This window comes from Petromyzon marinus, chromosome 6, assembly GCF_048934315.1.
Source record: "Petromyzon marinus isolate PM22_M1 ecotype Great Lakes invasive population chromosome 6, UKy_Petmar_22M1.pri1.0, whole genome shotgun sequence".
NCBI classification, from domain to species: Eukaryota; Metazoa; Chordata; class Hyperoartia; order Petromyzontiformes; family Petromyzontidae; genus Petromyzon; species Petromyzon marinus.
In genome coordinates, this window is record NC_133672.1 from 9,109,182 (window position 1) to 9,119,004 (window position 9,823).

A 9,823-nucleotide genomic window follows, 5' to 3' on the forward strand; every position below is an offset into this window, starting at 1 on the left:
ACCCATCCACGACCCATTTTCAATGCCCTGGCTGAAGGAAGGAGGTTCTCACCCAAGATTTGATGGTACATGGCCCTGTCCATCGTCCCTTTGATGCGGTGAAGTTGTCCTGTCCCCTTACCAGAAAAAAAAACCCCAAAGCATAATGTTTCCACCTCCATGTTTGACGGTGGGGATAGTGTTCTTGGGGTCATAGGCAGCATTCCTCCTCCAAACACGGCGAGTTGAGTTGATGCCAAAGACCTCCATTTTGGTCTCATCTGACCACAACACTTTCACCCAGTTGTCCTCTGAATCATTCAGATGTTCATTGGCAAACTTCAGACGGGCATGTATACGTGCTTTCTTGAGTAGGGGGACCTTGCGGGCGCTGCAGAATTTCAGTCCTTCACGGCACAGTCTGTTACCAATTGTTTTCTTGGTGACTATGGTCCCAGCTGCCTTGAGATCATTGACAAGATCCTCCCGTGTAGTTCTGGGCTGATTCCTCACCGTTCTCATGATCATTGCAACTCCACGAGGTGAGATCTTGCATGGAGCCCCAGGCCGAGGGAGATTGACAATTCTTACGTGTTTCTTCCATTTGCGAATTATCGCACCAACTGTTGTCACCTTCTCACCAAGCTGCTTGGCAATGGTCTTGTAGCCCATTCCAGCCTTGTGCAGGTCTACAATCTTGTCCCTGACATTCTTGGAGAGCTCTTTGGTCTTGGCCATGGTGGAGAGTTTGGAATCTGATTGATTGCTTCTGTGGACAGGTGCCTTTTATACAGGTAACAAGCTGAGATTAGGAGAACTCCCTTTAAGAGTGCTCCTAATCTCAGCTCGTTACCTGTATAAAAGACACCTGGGAGCCAGAAATCTTTCTGATTGAGAGGTGGTCAAATACTTATTTCCCTCATTAAAATGCAAATCAATTTATAACATTTTTGACATGCGTTTTTCTGGATTTTTTTGTTGTTATTCTGTCTCTCACTGTTCAAATAAACCTACCATTAAAATAATAGACTGATCATTTCTTTGTCAGTGGGCAAACGTACAAAATCAGCAGGGGATCAAATACTTTTTTCCCTCACTGTAGTTTAGCTGCATGTCATGGCCCATGCACATTCTAATAAATTGGTCCTGCAGATATTTGTGAAATTCACATTTCATGCAAGTGTCTCTGATTTAGGTGTGTATATCGAGTGTTGTCGCAGTGGTTAGCATGCTGTGCCCGAGTTCGATTCCCGCTCACGACCAATAACAGTAGCCTTCCCTCGGTCGATTCAGCCTAAATAGAGTATCTGGTGCAGTGTATAAATATCAGCACTGGAGAGACAAAGGTGGCCGGGTATGGTGTTAGCCACTCACCCTCTTGTGTCATACTGGCCTGAATAGGTGCTTGCCAACAGAACTTAAAAAGTCTGTTCAAGGATATCTGGGGGGATAATAATGTTGTTGTTTATATCCAGACAAGGGGATATGCGTAAGTAATACCACGAAATGTTTTGTTGGAAACTATAGTAACCAGAGGTATAAAGTACGTGATTGGGAGACTGCATATTTACCCACATACACTCTATTTTTCGACACGCTGAACCACATGATTGAAACAGCATCACCGACTGCAAACGCGGGTGGCAAATCTGGTGCAGGAAAAACTCCTGCTGCTCTATCGCCAGCCAAAGACAGACACTTCACTTCATCCCGTGGGAAATGTCCTCTGCAAAAGAGAGTGCTTCATAGGTCCAAAAAGAAAGAAATGGCAGGGGGGCACAGGAGGCGCTGTACAGCTGATGCAGTATTGTTGTCAATTCCAACTGTGTGATGGCTGCAGTTGTTGAATGGCAAACATACGGTCTCGCATTATCATTGGGCAGGAAAACATCTTTGATATTCTTCAATGGCAGCCTCTACCTGAACGTGTGTGTAAACCTCTGCAGGTGTCAACGTAAGTAGTTGCACTCTCCGTTTCATCCTTCAGAAGGCTATTATGGATGACACTGTCAGCATCTCCAAATACAGCAGCAATGACCTTCCATATAGGTGGAACGGTCTTGGTTGATGGGAATGAAGCGAGACATCCACCACATACTTTAGCATTTTGTTTTGAGGTCGCAAAGGTGCACCCACACCTTGTCACGTATAACGACTCTTGCCAGAAATGTCTCATGGCGTTCCTGGAATTCCGGTGGGTCTCTGAAAACTTCCAGGCATGTGGTTTTGTAGATGGTAACAGAGGCACGATGGTAAAAGGCACTCAATATGCACACAAACTATCAAAATGCAGTTCATCCACCATTTGTTTCTCAGAAGCAACCAAACTTGAATTCTTGTGCAATCTTATTCAGTGCTTTTCAGCAATTGTCTATGATGAAGTTTTAGATGCTCACATAATTCCTGGCTTACATGACAGAATGGTCAGCCTTAGCGTGGCTTGTCATTAATGCGTGTGGCACCAGATGATTAACCCAATAAATGCATTCATTGAGTTATTTGCATGACAATTTTCCTTCGGGAAGAATTTGATTACAGCAAATTGAGCTTCACATCACTTTTGGCAAGATTACACGAGACCATAACACAATTCAGCACCAAATCAAAGCTGTACAGGGCAGTGTAAAGGTATGAATTATTATCGGTGTCAACATTACAAAACAATATGAAACACGAAGCCTATTTACAAACACCAGAATATTTAAGGTATAATCCTAATTCCAGTTCTTACAAGCAGTACGGTACAAATATTTATAAATTCAGCCTCCCAAAGAAAATATTCATGCAGCGTGTCTTGTTTGGCATTTTAAACCAAACTTATAATAGGGTATTATTTAATATTTATGATATATTTGTAGTCGCGGAGGTAGTTACCAAATAAAAATATACAAAATTGCTAAAATATCCTTAAACTATATTTCATATTCATAAAAAACGACATACCAATATACTGCACATCTACAAAATAAACATAACTTATATAACCCAACAAAAATTACAATACACAATCCAAGATACCAATAAACGATGTTTTTGTTTGAGCCTCAGAATGAAGGTCCCTTTTGTAATATTTTAATAATAGTAACGGTCGAGTAAACATATAACATTAAAAACTAACAATTTAAACATAAGCTAATTTGTTGTGATAAACCTTTCCAAATAACATTTCACAATAAAGTACTGTATTGTATTCTTTGGCTTGTATTAATGTATGCCTGGACCTAAGGAAAGATCAGCGTATTGTCCTTGTGTGGGCTATTATTCTTTTAAGGGCTAATGCTTCGTGAAATGGCAGTGTGGGAATTAAGATGCTTTGCATGGCCCTAAAGATCAGAACCATCTTGCAACAAAAATGTTTCCTTCAGGTCCAATACATAGCCAAGGTCATGACACTAGACGTGAATGTTATCTTGGCTGAGTCAAGGCAGAGAGGCCTCCTGAGTAATCAATAGAAGTTGCCTCTGCACCTGTTCTCCCAAATGTTGTTCTCTTCTCTCCACTTGTGGTTCATGGTCGACGATATTTGACCCCCCTCCCCACCACCAAAAAATATTAAATTCCGTCTTTCTGCATGTTCTAAAGCTACAGTTTAATACAGTATACAAACACAGCTCAAAGGATTGAAGAGCACTCTGGATAAATATTTATTTTACAATAATGTTAAAAAGGAACATCGAGAACACACTGCATTTTAGAATCTCTGCAAAATACCCAATGTTGATATCAGAGATACGAGTACGCTTTGAATAAAACACTGGAAAAACTGGATGTGTACTTTAACATTTTCAGGTATGACAATGTTAGTATTCTATAATTCGGTGTGATGTTACAATAATTTTGTACACACCTACGTACTGCAGCATACATTGAGGGAATGGCAAGTGTACATCATAAATGGTTAAAATATGACGTTCCGCACAGAGCTGTATAAATGCTATAATTACCCAATAAAAATGAAAAACTGGTACAGTGAGGGAAGCACTGTATATTCGTTCCTCATGAGGTTCGGTCCTGAATGATCGTTGTTATGGTTAAGGTGACACGGCCGTCAGCATACTGATTCATGTGCCGAAGCTTGGAGATCACACACGTAGATATGTATTCGTATAAGCAAGGCTTGTTGAAAATGAACCCATTGTGCCTGCCTAGGCTTGTCCTTCCCAACACGTGATACACGTCTCACTTCGTGGAGACTCAAGTGCACGCAAACATTCTGTTCCCAGTGAGCCACTCAACTCTAACATCACCACCAAGAGATATTTGGTTTGCTCGCGATATTCACGCTGCATGTTCCTTGTATACGGCGGCATTATGTAGTGTTATTGTGCTGTAAACGCATACATACGGACATGAATGGTTCAGTTCCTGAAGACTCCCAAGCACGTGGAGAAAAACGTCAGACATCACACCCAATACACGGTACAACTCAAAATAAGTAATATTTAGAAAATATTTTTTTAAACACACTTTAATGGAATGTACCCTACTAGTAATGGAAGACCCTCCACGACTCCAGGAAGTGGCCCCGAGGCTTGCCACAACGTAAGGGACCCGTGGTGATTTACAGCCAACGTCAGTTGACCATGGGCAATCAGACCCAAGCCGAAACATAACATATAAAAAATAATGTTTAAAGATATATATTATGATAGAATATAGTGTTGTCATCAGTATGACATAAGTATACCAAGTTTGCAGTCGATACCACATTGGGGAGTGGGTTAAAATTGAGTTACAAGATTTGAGGATACAACAGTGAGTTAATAGAAAGCGTGTAATTAAAAAAACGAACCACGATTGCACATGAGTTGAGCCAACGCACTTGATTCTTGCTTGGGTACACAGGGAATGATGGGCGGAAACAAATTGTCCAAATGTTTTAATTACCAAAATCAGGTTTAAAAAAAAAACCTGATACCACATGACTGTATTATTAGTTTGGCTTTACATGTTCTACAAGCACTACAACAAAGACAGAGATCCCCCGTGTAGCCTTAGACTTTTGAGGCAAGTGCTGTTAGCGAGCACCTATGAAGGCCGGCACTGAGGCACACAAGGGGGTTGGGTGGCCAGCACCACGCCCAGCCGCCTTTGTCTCCCGAGTGATGAATAATTATACAATGCACCAGTAACGCATTTTAGGCGGAGCCAACCTAGGGGAGACCCAGGACCGGTTCAGATAATTGTCATCGGTGTTGGCCGTGAGTGGGAATCAAACTCGGGCGGCCGGGCTCGTGGGCCAGTGCACGAGCCGCTACATGACCGCTCCTCAGTACTACAACATACACACACGCACATTCAAGCTCTGAACAGAACCATGTACAGGGTCTCAATTTCTCTTCCCTCCCCTCGCCCCTCCACTCCTTCCCCTCCCTCCCCGACCCTTTCGTGGTCCCCAATTACCCTCGATCACGGTCACTAATTCCCCAACCCTTGCACGCCCCTGCCATCAAAATCATTCTATTCTCTGCCCCTTTTTTTAGCCATGTTCAGCACCTTGAGCGAAGGCGCTCTATAAATATAAAATTAGATTATATACACATCTCAACATGCACTGTAAATAAAGGAATTTTTTGTTTATCATTCACCATAATGTGTAATAAAAACTGGAATATGTGAATTGATCACACAGAGCCAGGTGTGCCTGTCGTTTCATTGCGATTGAGAATGTGCACTGTAGAGTACCTTGGGGGTCTTCATATGCCCTGGCCCCACCAGGCAACATTGTCTGTTTCATGTATTTTAAAGGGTAACCCTTCTGTGTCTAAAAGCAGGTATAAGGTGACAGCACAAATTCATTTCATCTTCGGCGCATACAAAAACTTAAAAGCTCGACCTCTCGTATTGTTTATGAATCTAATTTATACTTAATTGCACCAAATATTGCGACTCATGAATCTATTTAGTTACAATGCTGTGGAAAAACGTGAGATTCTATGTTTAACAAACGACACAAATAGATCACCGTTTAATCATTATCGGTCGGAGTAGTGGTGCAGTAGTTAGCGCGCTGTGCCATGCCCTCCACTGAAGTTTGTTATGACTGGAGTTCAATTAATAGCCAAAGCTAATAGCAGTGGTAATATCTGAACCGGTCCTGCCACCCCCTTAATCAACCTACAATGAGCAGCACTGTAAAGTACGATTAATAAAACCCTCCATTACTGATATGGTATAGTTGTGTCCTTTATCGAGCCCAGTATTGATAAAGGACCACAGAGCATGAACTTTTAATGCAAGTTATTGTATTGTAGTAACGTCAAAAATGATCAACAAAACAATGTCAATGTTGAGCTACATAATCTATATTTTTGCAAAACATGTATTTTTAAACAAATGTAATAATTTTAGTAAAATCGATTTCCAGCTTTCGAAAGTAATTTACTAAAAGTAGAATTACTGAGCAAAATATTCTATTTTATTAAAATTGCACAAGACATAGGCATATAGTTCACTACCAAAATAATGAACGCTATAATATTATGCAAATAAAGCCAGGGAGTTGTTTAATTTAGGTTTGCAAACACCTACGTGACTTTACCAAAAGGACCAGAGTATGGATTCCTGCAGTCACGAAAGCTTCAAATCAAGATTAGGCTCGTGACAAACTCAATGATAATAACCATGGAAATGTCTATCTATGACAACTTTTCAAGACAGACTATGAACCACGGTGATGAAATAAAAATGAGAATCAAAGCGACTTGGGAGTGCAAAAAAAAACAAAATGCTTCTGCATTTGAAGATTGTGGCCTTCGATCAATTCGCACCGCCAACCATGACATATGGATGACAAACATGATCAATGGCAATAACATCGTTACAAAAATAGGGCACCAAAAGGGCATGTGAAACGCATCCTAAGAATAACGCAATTGAAAAAAACACACACACATGAGTCATAGAAGCCAGCAATAAATGCAGAAAGTCAAAATATGTGGAACACGATGCGGGAAAAAGTCTACCAAAAGCCAACGCTAGTGGCGAAAAGGAAAGACTATGCAGGGGCCGACCTTGTTTAAATCGACTGTAAGATTCACCACTACTTAATTGCTTTCCTGTGAATGGTAAATTATCTGCTTTTACTTGCCGATTGTATATACATTTTTTGTTACTATGCATGCTCCTTGCATCACCATACACTGTATTTAAAAAAAAAACAGTTTAAGTTCAATAATTATAATCATTGATGCTCTTGGAATCGTACTGTATTCGTGTACAATTGTACATGAATATAGATTTCATGCAAATTGAACAAAGTGAGAGAACGATTTCCCTTCCATCGTATGGATAGCAAAAGTGCTGCGATGGAGTACCTATTAAGGCAAAGGAAATGTATAAGACCAACTCCACGCAAGGTTGTTAATTCAACAATTTTGCATGCAATGGCATGAACCATCTTCATTCATATACATGATGAAGGCCTCTGGCATACCGTGTCAGTCAATGGGGGTTTGACCATAATTTGTCTTCACGGTCAGTGCGGGTTGGTGAACAGTGGAGGGGGGGGGGAAACTCGGACCAGTTCAGACACCGCTATCCACTCATGTTAGCCGTGGCCAGGAGTAGAACTTGGGTTAGGTGACACAGGACAATGCGCTAACCCCACCACGACCACGAATAATACAGCTGCATGCAATACGGTTATGTATGACCAAGTGACTTTCCCGGTTGGTGAAAGAAGTCGGTCCACTTTGTGAGTGCTCTTGGGCACGCCTCAAAAGTATCGCCGTGCTTAAATAAACAATGGGACAGCAACTCGTTCCCCGCTGCCACCGCTAAAGTTTCAGTTTTCAGCTTCATTTATTAGGTGTGGCCATGTGAGCCATGCTGTGCTCTTGACTCGGGTGCAACCACAACAAACAAAAACATGAACAAGAAAACATCTTAAAGTGACTACGCGCAACAGAAAAATCCAGGAAAAAACAACAAAGTCTTCCAGGAAAAAAAACCCACCGCATTTCAACGCTGTGTGCAAAAATCCCAGTGGGATGCAAGTCAAACAACAACCATATGACAATTTAAATTAAAGTTATCAGGCTAAATTTTGATTTAAAGCTTTCGTGACTGCAGGGATTCATATTCGTGGTTCTTTCGGTAAAGTCAACAATACTATTTTTTTTATTATTTTGTTTCCCTTCTACGTGACTTTATCAGGCTAACTCTGTACTTCAACAAACAAACATGGCAAAACCAAACGTTTTCGAAATCACCAAAATGAAGCTATAAAAGCAATGTAATATGAGACCGGCAAACTCTTTGAACTCCCACAAATGAGGTCCCGAGTTTTATCGATGCAGAAATGACGAGAATCCGATGTAAAGCTTTCGTGACTGCAAGGATTCATCTTCTTTGGTTCTTTCGGTAAAGTCACCACGTAGAATGAGAATAAAATAAAACAATAATATTCTCACGACGTTTCGGCCACAACACAAGCGGCCTGTGTTGTGGCCAAAACGTCGTGAGAATAATAGTGTTATTTTATTTTATCAATTTATTATTTTATTCTCATTCTACGTGACTTTACCGAAAGAACCAAAGAAGATAAATTAAATCAATTTTATTTTACTTCATTAAAAAACATTTTTTACCTACTTGACTTTACCTTACCGTAAAAAAAACCACAAAGAGAATGAATCCTTGCAGTCACGAAATCTTCAAATCTATAATAAATACCAACCAGGGTCTATCCACTGCTGGACAGCGGCCAGCCTCATCCCGCTAGGCACTCGCTATGCTTCCTCGACTATTCGCTATCGTCCCCAATGCTGTTACCGCTCTACGGCAGGTAATTTACGACGCGACCAGCAGCGTGAAGAGATAAATTTGATCAAGCGGTGCTCTTACGAACAGCAACGCATTTACACTGTACGGCGCACTGTACAGTGCAATCCGCACGCTGTCTCGCAATAAGCGCGCGGCACTTTAGCTCGCATTAGCGAAACGTTGTAGGGAATAACAGCATCGATTAATGCATTATATCGCTAAGAATGCGCGATGTGCTCCCGAGGCCGCGCCACCGAAACGTCGACTTGTTAAATGAACCGCACGCCCGTTTTTTTACCATTTGATTGCGACACTTGGCCGAGATGAGAAGCTTCGATTCGATTCCTATATTTTTGCGATCGATTCGCGGACGCGCATTTGCGGTGGCGTTTTGCCCACAGCAGACGATTCCGGCATTAGATTCTAGAATCGAACTGGCTTTTTTTTTAAACCTAACCCCGTAACGTTGTATCCGATGTCGATTCTTTTTGGGTTTTTTTGGTATAATCGTTTGAATCGATTATGCCCCAAAATCTTTGAATTTATCTCGGGGTTCAATTTGCTCCACCAGGTGAGACGACCCAAGAGGCCACCACGGTGATCTCAGAACAACTTTGGCGTTCCTAGCCAATACACTGATCCACGCTTGCGTTGGGCCACGTACGGATCAGGGTAGTCCAATTTACGAGGGTGAACCCGGGTCACCAAAAACGACAGCTTTTCACTATGATGTGGCATTACTGGTTGTTGTTTTTGTTTTAAAGCGCAACATTAAAATACGAATCGTAAAAAAATGGGGTGATTTTTTTTGGAAAGATGAACTTGATAATAAGGGGCAGTCCATAAATGACGTCACGCGATTTTGGACGATTTTTGCCCCCCCCCCCCCCCCTTGTCACACTGCGTCATAAAAAGTCAGACCCCCCCCCCCCTCAAATGTGACGTCACAAAGCTCTGCCCCCCCCCCGCCCCCCAAAAATAAACCATGCTTGAAATCGCTTTAAACTATTGACATTGTAGTGCGTATTTAATTTAATGTGACGCTGCACTCTGATGTTGTAGGAGAAAACATTTATTA

At 41.5% G+C, this 9,823-nt stretch overlaps 1 protein-coding gene across 2 annotated transcripts in view; it reads right to left on the reverse strand.

The window, feature by feature from the left end:
• Positions 1–9,151, reverse strand: part of MLH3 (mutL homolog 3) — a 43,417-nt gene extending 34,266 nt beyond the window's left edge. For both annotated transcript variants that reach the window (XM_032948079.2, XM_076065023.1), the window contains exon 1: positions 9,044–9,151. The gene's annotated coding sequence lies outside the window, so the exon portion shown is untranslated. The remainder of the gene's footprint in view (positions 1–9,043) is intronic.
• Positions 9,152–9,823: the final 672 nt, after the last annotated feature.